The sequence below is a fragment of the Dendrobates tinctorius genome, unplaced genomic scaffold, assembly GCF_039654945.1.
Source record: "Dendrobates tinctorius isolate UK_male_01 unplaced genomic scaffold, ASM3965494v1 ptg000127l, whole genome shotgun sequence".
NCBI classification, from domain to species: domain Eukaryota; kingdom Metazoa; phylum Chordata; class Amphibia; order Anura; family Dendrobatidae; genus Dendrobates; species Dendrobates tinctorius.
The window spans coordinates 24,136,043-24,148,971 of NW_027361795.1; the positions used below are offsets into that span (position 1 = coordinate 24,136,043).

The following is a 12,929-nucleotide window of genomic DNA, read 5'->3' on the forward strand; positions in this document are numbered from 1 at the left end:
CTCATGTCATCTCATCTCATCCCATCTCATCCAAGTTTTGAGCGACTTAAAGGTATTCGGTGCGTTTTTTGCCGACATGTTAGGAACATGTATATCAGCATCTCATCTCATGTCATCTCATCTCATTCCATCTCATTCAAGTTTTGAGGAACTTAAAGGGATTTGGCACGTTTTTTGCCGACATGTTAGGAACATGTATATCAGCATCTCATCTCATCTCATGTCATCTCATCTCATCTCATCCCATCTCATCCAAGTTTTGAGGGACTTAAAGGGATTCGGTGCGTTTCTTGCCGACATGTTAGGAACATGTATATCAGCATCTCATCTCATGTCATCTCATCTCATCCCATCTCATCCAAGTTTTGAGGGACTTAAAGGGATTCAGTGCGTTTTTTGCTGACATGTTAGGAACATGTATATCAGCATCTCATCTCATCTCATGTCATCTCATTTCATCTCATCCCATCTCATCCAAGTTTTGAGGGACTTAAAGGGATTCGGTGAGTTTTTTGCCGACATGTTAGGAACATGTATATCAGCATCTCATCTCATCTCATGTCATCTCATCTCATCTCATCCCATCTCATCCAAGTTTTGAGGGACTTAAAGGGATTCGGTGCGTTTTTTGCCAACATGTTAGGAACATGTATATCAGCATCTCATCTCATCTCATGTCATCTCATCTCATCCAAGTTTTGAGGGACTTAAAGGGATTCAGTGCGTTTTTTGCCGACATGTTAGGAACATGTATATCAGCATCTCATCTCATGTCATCTCAACTCATCTCATCCCATCTCATCCAAGTTTTGAGGGACCGAAAGGGATTCGATGCTTTTTTTGCCGACATGTTAGGAACATGTATATCAGCATCTCATCTCATCTCATGTCATCTCATCTCATCCCATCTCATCCAAGTTTTGAGGGACTTAAAGGGATTCGGTGCGTTTTTTGCCGACATGTTAGGAACATGTATATTAGCATCTCATCTCATGTCATCTCATCTCATCCCATCTCATCCAAGTTTTGAGCGACTTAAAGGTATTCGGTGCGTTTTTTGCCGACATGTTAGGAACATGTATATCAGCATCTCATCTCATGTCATCTCATCTCATTCCATCTCATTCAAGTTTTGAGGAACTTAAAGGGATTTGGCACGTTTTTTGCCGACATGTTAGGAACATGTATATCAGCATCTCATCTCATCTCATGTCATCTCATCTCATCTCATCCCATCTCATCCAAGTTTTGAGGGACTTAAAGGGATTCGGTGCGTTTCTTGCCGACATGTTAGGAACATGTATATCAGCATCTCATCTCATGTCATCTCATCTCATCCCATCTCATCCAAGTTTTGAGGGACTTAAAGGGATTCGGTGAGTTTTTTGCCGACATGTTAGGAACATGTATATCAGCATCTCATCTCATCTCATGTCTTCTCATCTCATATCATCCCAACTCATCCAAGTATTGAGGGACTTAAAGGGATTTGGTGAGTTTTTTGCCGACATGTTAGGAACATGTGTATCAGCATCTCATCTCATCTCATGTCATCACATCTCATCTCATCCCATCTCATTCAAGTTTTCAGGGACTTAAAGGGATTCGGTGCGTTTTTTGCCGACATGTTAGGAACATGTTTATCAGCATCTCATCTCATCTCATGTCATCTCATCTCATCTCATCCTATCTCATCCAAGTATTGAGGGACTTAGGCCTCTTTCACACATCAGGTTTTCGCCGTCAGGCGCGATCCGGCGCTTTTGACAGAAACCGGATCCGGCGAAATGCAATGCCGGATCCGGTTTCCCCCCCATTGACTTGCATTTGCGCTGGATCGCGCCGGATGGCCATGCATTTCATCCGGTTTTTGCCGGATCCGGCAATGTGTCGCGATCCGGCGTCTGGAAAAAACGGCTACTGTAACTTTTTTGTCTCCGGCGAAAAAGCCGGACATGCCGGATCCGGCGCGTCCGGCTTTTTCACACAATGAAAGCCTATGAGCGCCGCAATGCGCCTGATCCGGCGAAAGCCGGATCCGGTGGCCGGATCCGGTTTTTTTGGTCTGAGCATGCTCAGTAGCTCTGCCCACAAGACATATATAAAAGCAAGACAGTGGGACCCACAGCCACACCCAACATGCCACCCAAGAAAGCAACCAAGCGCAGCAGGAGAAGGCAGGAGACCACTGCAGCAACATCAGCACCACCACCACCACCCCAAATGGAGCAGCAAATGGAACATGCAGAGGAGGGGAGTCCAGCAGCAGATGAGAGACGGTAATTATCAAATCCCCCATTCCTCCAAACTAGGGCCATGGAATATCAAGATATTCATTGGCCCTTTGTTTCTCTTTATTCAACAGCCGCCCAAGAGATGCAGCAGCAGCAGCAGAAATGGCATCACTGGCAGCAGCAACAGCAGCAGCAATACCCACAGCCATGGAGTCTGGCCATCAACAGTACAGCACATCTTCTTCTGGGAGCCCTCCCTCGCATCGTCAGCGTTTGACGGTAAGTTTTTATTTCCAAAATCCATCATCTCTGTAATATATGTCTATTCATTGCCTTTTATTTAAAAACAGGAATCACAAGATGAAGAGGAGCTCCCAGAAGAAGAAGGAAGGGGTGGACAGACACCTGGAGTGGGCTCACAATTGGTAAGTTTTTTGCATCAAACGCAGAAACACAACATCACACTACACACAACACATAGAAAACAATGTTCTGCAGACCACACACAGCAAACAAATGCCTACATCCAAAGACATGACATTTTTTGTTTTCTTCTCTAGTCTTCCCAATCTGGTGCTCTGCCAAGAGGTCCTCGCAGTGCCTCCCAGGGTCATCGGCGACAGCAACGCGGCGGTCACCAGCGTGTAAGTATAAATATTTTTGCTTTGTTTTTTTGCACTTTTTATTTCATTTCTTTTGTGGAGGCTAAGGCTACTTTCACACATCAGTTTTTGTGCATCAGGCGCGATGCGGCAAAAAGTGTGAAAACCGGATCCGGCGCCTGTTGCCACCGGATCCGGTTTTTTCCCCATAGAGTTTCATTATTGCCGCATTGCGCCGGATGCCTATGCGGCATATCCGGTTTTTGCTGGATCCGGCAAAAACAGCCGGTCCGGCGTCTGGAAAAAACGTTACATGTAACGTTTTTTGTCTGCGGTAATAAACCGGGAGACGCCGGATCCGGCGACATACGTTTTTTTTATAATGGTAGTCTATGTTCGCCGGATCCGGCGGCATCCGGTTTTTGCCTGATTCCGGCGCCGGATCCGGTTTTTGCACTGAGCATGCTCCAAAAAGTATCAAATTTGGGGAAAAACACCTGCCAATCTCCACCCACCCTATAGGAAAGGTAGAGAGAGGGCATTAATCACCCTTAATACAGAGGAGAAAGAGCTACTGGAGACACACACAGCCTATGGATTCTGCCACATATACACCAGCCAGACAGACATCCAGCAACCAACTGGATTTTTGACAGCCATCCACTATTGGACCTCCAGCGAGCAGGAGTTTGAGTGTGAGTATAAAAATTTTCTTGCAAGCATAGGTTTTCGTTTTGTCTGTGTGACTGCCGATACCTGCGCACCCATCCCCGTCACAGCCAGTGACTGTCTTGCCGCCTTCCCAGATAAACTTGTCACCACCATGACCCCCACAACTGCCACTTGAAACCTCTGCCGCAGAACCCCCATCACTGCTGTCACTGCTAGCCACCACGCTGGAGTCCCATGCTGTACCTGCTGCTGCCTGCCCAGCATGTATATGTATATATACACACACACACATGTATGTTTTTCATACATTGTACTATTGTTTTTAAAAAGTTTCAGGTGTGGTCATCAGTGTGGGGGGGATTCTAATTATGAAGGACAGTGTGAAGTAGTTTGCGTGGGTGGGTGTGTGAATTTATGTGTAAATACTGTAGGGGGAGGTACTGTATATACTCGTGTATATGCCAAGATGTTAGGCCCATTTTTGGTGCTAAAAGTCCCCCTCTTGGCTTATACATGGGTCATCTCCCTGTGGGTCAGAGGGGGAGCAGGGGTGTCACAGATCATCCTGCTGTCATATCTGTAGCCTTGCTTGCTTCTCCACTGTCTCCCTTCCTGTCTTCAGTGGTAACGTTACCATTCCTGAATCTGTGCGTTGCAAGCATAGTGATATCCACCTTTCCTGGGTCCATTGCTGCTCCCTGCGGTCTCTGCTGCATCCTCAGTGGGTGCGTTGATGTGAGAAGTGCGTGTCCCCCTCTGCTGGATGAACAGTCACTGACACAAGAAGTGGCAGACAGGGGCGATGGACCCACAATAGTTTTTTTTTTTTTTGGCATATGGGGGCATATTCTATGGAACAGCATATGGGGCCATAGTGTATGGGTTACACACTGGGCTTATGTGTTCCCAATTTTTGGGCCGGTGCGGCTTATACACGAGTATATACATAGTAATTTTGCGATGGTTTGTTGTCCAAGCTGCATTTTATAGCATGGTGAGAGTGGAATTCAAAAAATCTTATTTTTTACTATTTTTGTTGTTTTGTTTGATTGTAAAAATAAATGTTGCACACAGCACAAATCTAAACTACATCGTGCTTTTTTCATGCAGGAACTTGCCCAGGACACTACTGCAAAATCCTAATTTGCAACCCATATTGTAAGTATACAGGCCTGAAAGCTTTGAATATGGTTAGTGTTGTAGGTAACAATTGTTTTCATTACAGAATTTCAGCCAGACATGTCTTCTTCTGGGAGCCCTCCCTCACATCGCCAGCGAAATGAGGTATTTTTTTTTTTTATTATTGCCAGAACATTCTTGGTACACATAACCCTATATATGCATTCTTGTTTAATAGGAAGCTGAACCAGAGGGTCTCTCAGAAGGAGACGGGCGTAGCGGAGAAATGCCTGGAGTGGGCTCCCCGCATGTAAGTATCTTTGCATTAATTGCACTAAAACATGTTCTTACACATCACTGGACCTAAAAACAAGATCAACATAACAGCATTTAATTTTCCTTTTCTTCTTTTTTTTTTTCATTATAGGCTTCTGAATCTGTGGCTCGTCCGAGAGTTCCTCAAAGTGCCTCCCAGAGTCGTCGGCAACCACGCAGGGGCGGTCGCCATAGAGTAAGGTTTTTTTTTTTAGGACTTTTATAAGGTTTGTACATAATGCTGTGATTGTTATGTTTACCTTTTTTGTCTTTAAACAGGCTTCACAGCGTGCTCACGATTCCGACAGTGAGGATGTGGCTATTGATGTGGACCTCTTGATTGATATGGTGAGAGATCGTGAGCCGCTCTGGAATATGGCGGACCGCTTCCATGCAGATGCTTGTGTTACTAGACGACTCTGGGAGGAAGTGTGCCAGGCTGTGCTATCTAACTGGGAGGAACTCCATTCTCGGGCACAGAAAGAACAGCATAAGTATTCACATTTCAGTAATGTTTCCGGATGCATTGTGCTTGATCCTAATCATTTTGTGTTTTCAATTTTCAGGGGAAAGAGTTCAGTTGCGGTGGCGGTCAATGCGGGATTGCTTCAAGAAGGAGTTCAACAAAGAGATGCAGGCTCCCAGCGGATCAAGAGGACGCAGGAGCCGCTATAAGTATTCTGAGGCCCTGTCATTCCTGAAATCAACTATGGTGACAAGAAGGTAAACATTCCTACCAGAAGTGACTAAATAAAAAATGGTCAAATGTGTAATCTTTTTTTTGGCAGCCAGGGCTAATGAATATCATGATATTAATGTCTATTTTTTTCTACTTTTTTCAACAGCACCTTCAGCAGCACGCGGGAGCCTGCATTGAACCCTTCTGGAGCGATCCCCCAGGAGGCCGCCACCATGGACCACAACATACCCAACCCCTCTGCACCCTCCCTGCCTTCCCTTGTGTGTGATCCCTCAGCCCCATCCACCTCTGCTGGAGCATCTGTGCAGGCTTCATTACATGAAGCTGCTGTTGAAGAGGTAGGCTTTCCTTTACCTCACCCCTCTGACACAGCTGCCCTCTATAGAACACCTTTGAGTTCTGGGCGGCTGCGTCAGCGGGGTCAGGAAAAGCAGTTGGCTGCAGAGTTTATGAATCTACATGCATCCTTTCAAAACACTATGAAAGTCATGACCCAGCAAATGTCTGCTGGGTTCAATCTTGTTACTAGAGAGGTGCTTGATTTAGGCACGCGTGTTGAAAGGATGCATCTAGATGCAAATAAAGCGCCGCATCATTCTTTTTTCAAAGCTGTGATTGAGCGGCTGGACAACCTAACTCCTGAACAGCAGCTACATGTAATGCAAGCCTGCCAGGTGGCCTTAGCACAGGTGACATCAGCAGCCCCTCCAACAGGCCCAGTAGTTGCTCCAGGCCCGGTCCTTCCTACCCCTCCTGTACCATACCATTTTACCCAGTACCAACCTCCTGCCCCTTTCCAGTCTGCTTCCCCGTACCAGTTCCCAACTGCATCCATGCCTACACTCCCTTCCCAACCTACACTCCCTTCCCAACCTACACTCCCTTCCCAACCTACACTCCCTTCCCAATACATCCAGTCTCCTTCCACATCCCAAATTCAAGCGTCCTTCACCCACAGTTTAGTTTCCCCCCCGTCTATTGTTTTCTCCACCCCTTCATCAGCTTTATCCACCCCTTCACCTTCTTTCTCCATTCCTATACCTTGTCCTTTGCTATATGACCCCTCACAAACTACATCCTCCCACAACACCCCTGTTGAAGTGGTCCAAACTGAGAGCCCCTCCAATACTATTTCCGCTACACATTACACCAATCTTTAATGTGTTTTGTTGTTACCAATAAAAAAGTTTTATTACAAAAATATAAAAGAAAAAATTCCAGCTAAAGCTGATAAAAATAAAAATAATTTTTCAGTCTGTCAAATGTTTTTGTTTGTTTTACTGTTAATATAACATGTCGATGTATAAAACTCAATGAGTGTGTGTGTGTGAGTGATTGTGCGAGAGTAGGTGTGTGTGAGTATGTGAATGTATGGGAGTATGTGTACAAGAACATGTATGAGTAATTACGTACGTGTGTGGCGGTGGGGGGAGGCCTGCTGGTGGGCAGTACTGTGGAAGGTCCTTGGATACCGCTTTATAGCCCCTATATTATTTTCTACACACCACACTACATGATTTAGTAGAAAGTTTTTAACTAAATGATAATTTTTGTTCAATTTTAAAAGAGCTTTGTCAGGAATTTAAAAAATGGGAATATTTTGGTACAAAAAATAGGTAGTAAAACAATATAGAATACTGATACAAAGGTACTAATACTTTACCAAAATTGAAGGGTACAGTAACTTAAACCACAGAAATGGTTTGGTACAACAAGGTTAAAAATTGGTTTTAACATCTCAAACCATGTCATCCTGCCATTCAACTCTACCTTCAGGTGACATAAAGTACTCGGCAAATGTGTCCCTCATTCTGGACACTGCTAGAGTACTTCGCACATTAACACTGCGATAATCATGCAATGTGGTTTCAACATCATTGTCTTCGATGGCAATCTGTTCCTTACTAATAACCAAATTGTGTAGCACAACACATGCTTTTACCACCTCATCCACATTTTCTGTTTTCAAGTTAATTGCGGTCAACAGTACTCTCCATTTAGCGGTAAGAATTCCAAACGAACACTCCACCATCCGCCGTGCTCGTGTCAGGCGATAGTTGAACACTCTTTTTGTTGGTGTCAAGTCTCTGCTTGCGTACGGCTTCAGCAGTTGTTCTGACAGCTGAAACGCTTCATCACCTACGCAGACAAATGGCAGTGGTGGCCCAGAAGTTTGAGGAAGCGGTCTTGGAGGTGGGAATTGGAATGTGTTTCCGTACAAATTACGTCCCATTGCTGAAATTTTAAAAACTTGTGAGTCATTGGAGCGTCCATAGGCCCCAATATCCACCGCAATGAATTTGTACTTGGCGTCTGCAATCGCCATCAGGACTATTGAGAAATATTTTTTATAATTAAAAAACTCAGATCCCGATCCTGCTGGTTTAGTGATCCTGATGTGCTTGCCATCAACTGCACCCAGGCAATTCGGAAACTGACAGATGCTGTAAAATTGGTCAGATATTTCGAGCCACCTCTCTGTTGTGGGCTGTGGGATAAACTCTTCATGTAGACTGTCCCACAATGCGCGGCATGTATACTTGATGATACCTGATAATGTTGAAATCCCAATCCTATACTGGTACTGTAGCGACGAAAGCGATTCGCCTGTTGCAAGGAATCTGTGGGAAAAGTTAAAAAAATAATTAATGCAAAATAACTGCAACAACAGGAGGAGACACATTTCCAGTATACTGAAGTCTGCTTTGAAGGACAAAGAATAACAATTGCTTACCGGAGAGTGACCATCAAACGCTCCGGTGGTGAGATGGAGAAGCGGCAGTAGGTGTCACGTCTCTGGATCAGTTCTCCAACCCTGTCCAGCAAAAAATCAAAAGTTTCCACTTTCATCCTCGTATACTGAAAAAACTTCTCTGGATTTCCTCGCAACGACAGATATAACGTTGCAAACACTCCCAGTGTCAGCCTCTGTGCAGTTATAGGGTGAATCCAGAAACGACGTCGGCGCAGACGCATGATACGCTGCCTTTGTCGCTCCTTCGCCATGACAATTGCTGCCAAAGAATTGGCCTCAAAAGTGAAATCAATGTAAGCCTGAGCGATGTTCCCAATAATGGCTTCCATCTTGCTCCAAAACAACAACCTCTCAACAGGGTGTATACCAAGGTATATATAGGATTTTCTGTAAATGCCAGTAGCCAATGGTGGCTTTTGGGCGTTTTTTTAAAAACCGGATCCGGCAAAAAAACGGACAAAACGGATGGAAAAACTGATAAAAACTGATGCACCGGTTCCGGTTTTTTGCCGGATCCGGCATAATCCGTTGACCGGATCCGGTAAAAAAACGGAACCGGTGCATCAGTTTTTTCACATGTTATGCCGGATCCGGCAATGCGGCACGGCGCCGCATCGCGCCTGATGCACAAAAAGTGATGTGTGAAAGTAGCCTAATTATGTTATTTTTGTCTTTTTCTTTAACAGCCTTCACAGCGTGCTCCCGACTCTGACGGTGAGGATGGAGGACTCGATGTGGACCACCTCATCGATCTCGTCAGAGAAAGGGAGCCGCTCTGGAATATGGCTGACCGCCGCTCGCTGACCTTATCGTTACCCGATGACTATGGGAGGAAATCTGTTCGCTCCTTGTGGGCCGCTGGGAGGACCTCGATGTTCGGGCCCAGATTAAAGAGCGTAAGTATATACAGTACCGGTTGCTTGATGTAAACCAGTGTTTCCCGAACTCCAGTCCTCGTGGTCCCCACGGATCATGTGTTCAGGATTTCTATTTACTATGGAAATCCTGAAAACATGACCCCTGGGGACCATGAGGACTGGAGTTTGTGAAACACTGATGTTGTATACTAACCACTCCTTTCTCGTTTCAGGGAACAGAATTGTGTGAATCGGTGGCGGTCTGTGAGGGATCGTTTCAAGAAGGAGTTCAATAAAGAGATGCGGGCCCCGAGTGGATCTGGAGGACGCAGGAGCAAGTACAAGTACGCACAAGCCCTGTCGTTCCTCCGGGAAACAATGGTCACTAGAAGGTAAATATTACACACCACATGTGAAAAAAAATGTTAGATGTAACTTTTTTTTTTCAGCCAGGGCCATACCATGTCAGTATTTTAATTGTTTTTTTTTCTCTTTATTCCACAGCACGGTGAGCAGCACTCGGGAGCCTGCACGATTGGACCCTTCTGAGGCGATCCCTGAGGAGACCGGCACCGAGGGACACTTCGACCGCCCCGGTACATCTGCACCTTCCCAGCCTTCCCACACATTCGACCCATCTGTCCCATCCACCAGCACAGGAGCATCGTGGCCGCCTACATTACATGAAGCTGCTGGTGAGGAGATCGCTTTCCCTTTACCCCACCCTTCTGCCCCTGTCACCTCTAGTACACCTGCGGGTACTGGGCGACAGCGGCAGAGGGGTCAGGAAAAGAGTTATGCGCAAGAGTTCTTGCATCTGAATGCATCTTTCCAGAACTGTCTAAAAGTCTTGTCAGAGCCAAACCACACCTTTTTCAGGTCTGTTGTGGAGCGCATGGCAACACTATCTCCTACCCAGCAGATGCATGTAATGCATTCGTGCCACGGTGCTCTACAGCAGGTTACCTCCCAACCTCCACCTCCCACCACTGTAGTTCCTCCACCTGCACCCCCTCCAGCCACTTTCCATCCTCCCCCTCCTATTACATCTGCACCCCCTCCAGCCACTTTCCATCCTTCCCCTCCTATTACATACCAGCAACCTCCCCAGTACCAGACATCTCCCCACTTCCAGCAACCTGCCCCGTACCAAACTCCTTCCCCGTACCAAACTCCTTCCCCATACAACTTTCCATCAACATCATCTGCTCCTACAGTCCCTGCCCAACCCTCCACTCCACCGCCCACCACCTCTTCTGCCTCCCACATGTCCACCCATTCTGTAGCTTTTTCCACACCTTCACCTCTAACTGTTCCTTCCCCACCACGATCCCAGTCCTCTCTTCACACACCCAGTGTCGAAGTGTCCCGCAGCCCCTCCAGCAGTATTTCCACCCCACACTACACAGATTTGTAATGTGTGTTTTTTAATAAAAATGCCCATTGGGTTTAAAACCTTTATTAAAAAAGTTTTTTGCACTTTAAATCATTTTACAAAAAAAAAAAAAATGTTAAATAAAAGTTAAATTATCGTTTCACAATGGTTGTCTGTCATTTCTTTCTGTGGCGAACTATGTTTAAAAAAAAGGTTAAATACAGGGTATTTCAAAGGTAAAAAGGTATTCAAAACCAGGTATATAACTGTGGGTAAATTTTAGCTTTTTGCCACAGTTGTGTTCCTGGTTGTGTTTGAAGCAAAGTATTTCACCTAAAAAGTTGTGTTTATTGTTGGTGATTTCCTAACAATGTACACAACTTTTGTTAAAAGGTGAAATACTTTGCATAAAACACAACCAGGTACACACCTGTGGCCTAAAGCTAAAAATAGTAAGACCATGACAAGATAGCCAACTTTGGTTGGCAAAGGTATATACTGTTGGTCCAGAAGGTACACAAGTTTGGTTAGGGCACAAATCTTTCACACTCTGTCATCCTGCCAGTGTACTCTGCCTTGAGGTGACATAAAGTATAGTGCAAAATTGTCCCTCATTACTGAAACCGTCACAGAACTTATAGTGGTAATATTTCCAATGACAACATCCATCTTCGCCAGTAACTTGCTCTTCTCTCCAACCTGCACTTTCTTCTCTACAACCTGTCAAAGAAGGGCTGTAGGAACATGCTATATATAGTTTTCCAGTAGCCAATCCCGTTCGGAAGGCCACAAGGGTCAATTTTAAAAACCGGATCCGGCGTAATCCGTCGAAAAACGGATAGAAAAACGGATGAACCGGATGAGACGGATCCGGTTTTGTCTGTCAAGAACAAGACGGATCCAGCAGAAAACCGGATCCGGCACATCAGGTTTTACAAAACATTTGCCCGATCCGGCATTCCGGCACGAAGCCGGATCGCGCCTGACGCCGAAAACCTGATGTGTGAAAGTAGCCTTAAAGGGATTCGGTGCGTTTTTTGCCGAAATGTTAGGAACATGTATATCAGCATCTCATCTCATGTCATCTCTTCTCATCCCATCTCATCCAAATTTTGAGGTACTTAAAGGGATTCGGTGCGTTTTTTGCCGACATGTTAGGAACATGTATATCAGCATCTCATCTCATCTCATGTCATCTCATCTCATCTCATCCCATCTCATCCAAGTTTTGAGGGACTTAAAGGGATTCGGTGCGTTTTTTGCCAACATGTTAGGAACATGTATATCAGCATCTCATCTCATGCAATCTCATCTCATCTCATCCCATCTCATCCAAGTATTGAGGGACTTAAAGGGATTCGGTGCGTTTTTTGCCGACATGTTAGGAGCATGTATATCAGCATCTCATCTCACCTCATCTCATGTCATCTCATATCATCTCATCCAAGTTTTGAGGGACTTAAAGGGATTCGGTGCGTTTTTTGCCGACATGTTAGGAACATGTATATCAGCATCTCATCTCATCTCATGTCATCTCATCTCATCTCATCCCATCTCATCCAAGTTTTGAGGGACTTAAAGGGATTTGGTGCGTTTTTTGCCGACATGTTAGGAACATGTATATCAGCATCTCATCTCATCTCATGTCATCTCATCTCATCCCATCTCATCCAAGTTTTGAGGGACTTAAAGGGATTCGGTGCGTTTTTTGCCGACATGTTAGGAACATGTATATCAGCATCTCATCTCATCTCATGTCATATCATGTCATCTCATCCCATCTCATCCAAGTTTTGAGGGACTTAAAGGGATTCGGTGCGTTTTTTGCCAACATGTTAGGAACGTGTATCTCATCTCATGTCATCTCATCTCATCTCATCTCATCCAAGTTTTGAGGGACTTAAAGAGATTCGGTGAGTTTTTTGCCAACATGCTAGGAACATGTATATCAGCATCTCATCTCATCTCATCTCATCCCAACTCATCCAAGTTTTGAGGGACTTAAAGGGATTTGGTGAGTTTTTTGCCGACATGTTAGGAACATGTGTATCAGCATATCATCTCATCTCATGTCATCACATCTCATCTCATCCCATCTCATCCAAGTTTTGAGGGACTTAAGGGATTCAGTGCGTTTTTTGCTGACATGTTAGGAACATGTATATTAGCATCTCATCTCATGTCATCTCATTGCATCTCATCCCATCTCATGCAAGTTTTGAGGGACTAAAAGGGATTCGGTGAGTTTTTTGCCGACATGTTAGGAACATGTATATCAGCATCTCATCTCATCTCATGTC

General features: G+C 45.0%; 2 long non-coding RNA genes across 2 annotated transcripts; both read left to right on the plus strand.

Moving 5' to 3' along the window:
* The first annotated feature begins 3,846 nt into the window (after positions 1-3,846).
* LOC141047459 (uncharacterized) lies at positions 3,847-5,450 on the plus strand. Its single transcript, XR_012219810.1, has 3 exons — positions 3,847-4,792; positions 4,866-4,937; positions 5,055-5,450. It is a non-coding gene; the product is annotated as an uncharacterized lncRNA (long non-coding RNA).
* A 104-nt stretch (positions 5,451-5,554) lies between these two features.
* Positions 5,555-6,415, plus strand: LOC141047460 (uncharacterized). The gene is made up of 2 exons (XR_012219811.1): positions 5,555-5,665; positions 5,788-6,415. It is a non-coding gene; the product is annotated as an uncharacterized lncRNA (long non-coding RNA).
* Positions 6,416-12,929: the final 6,514 nt, after the last annotated feature.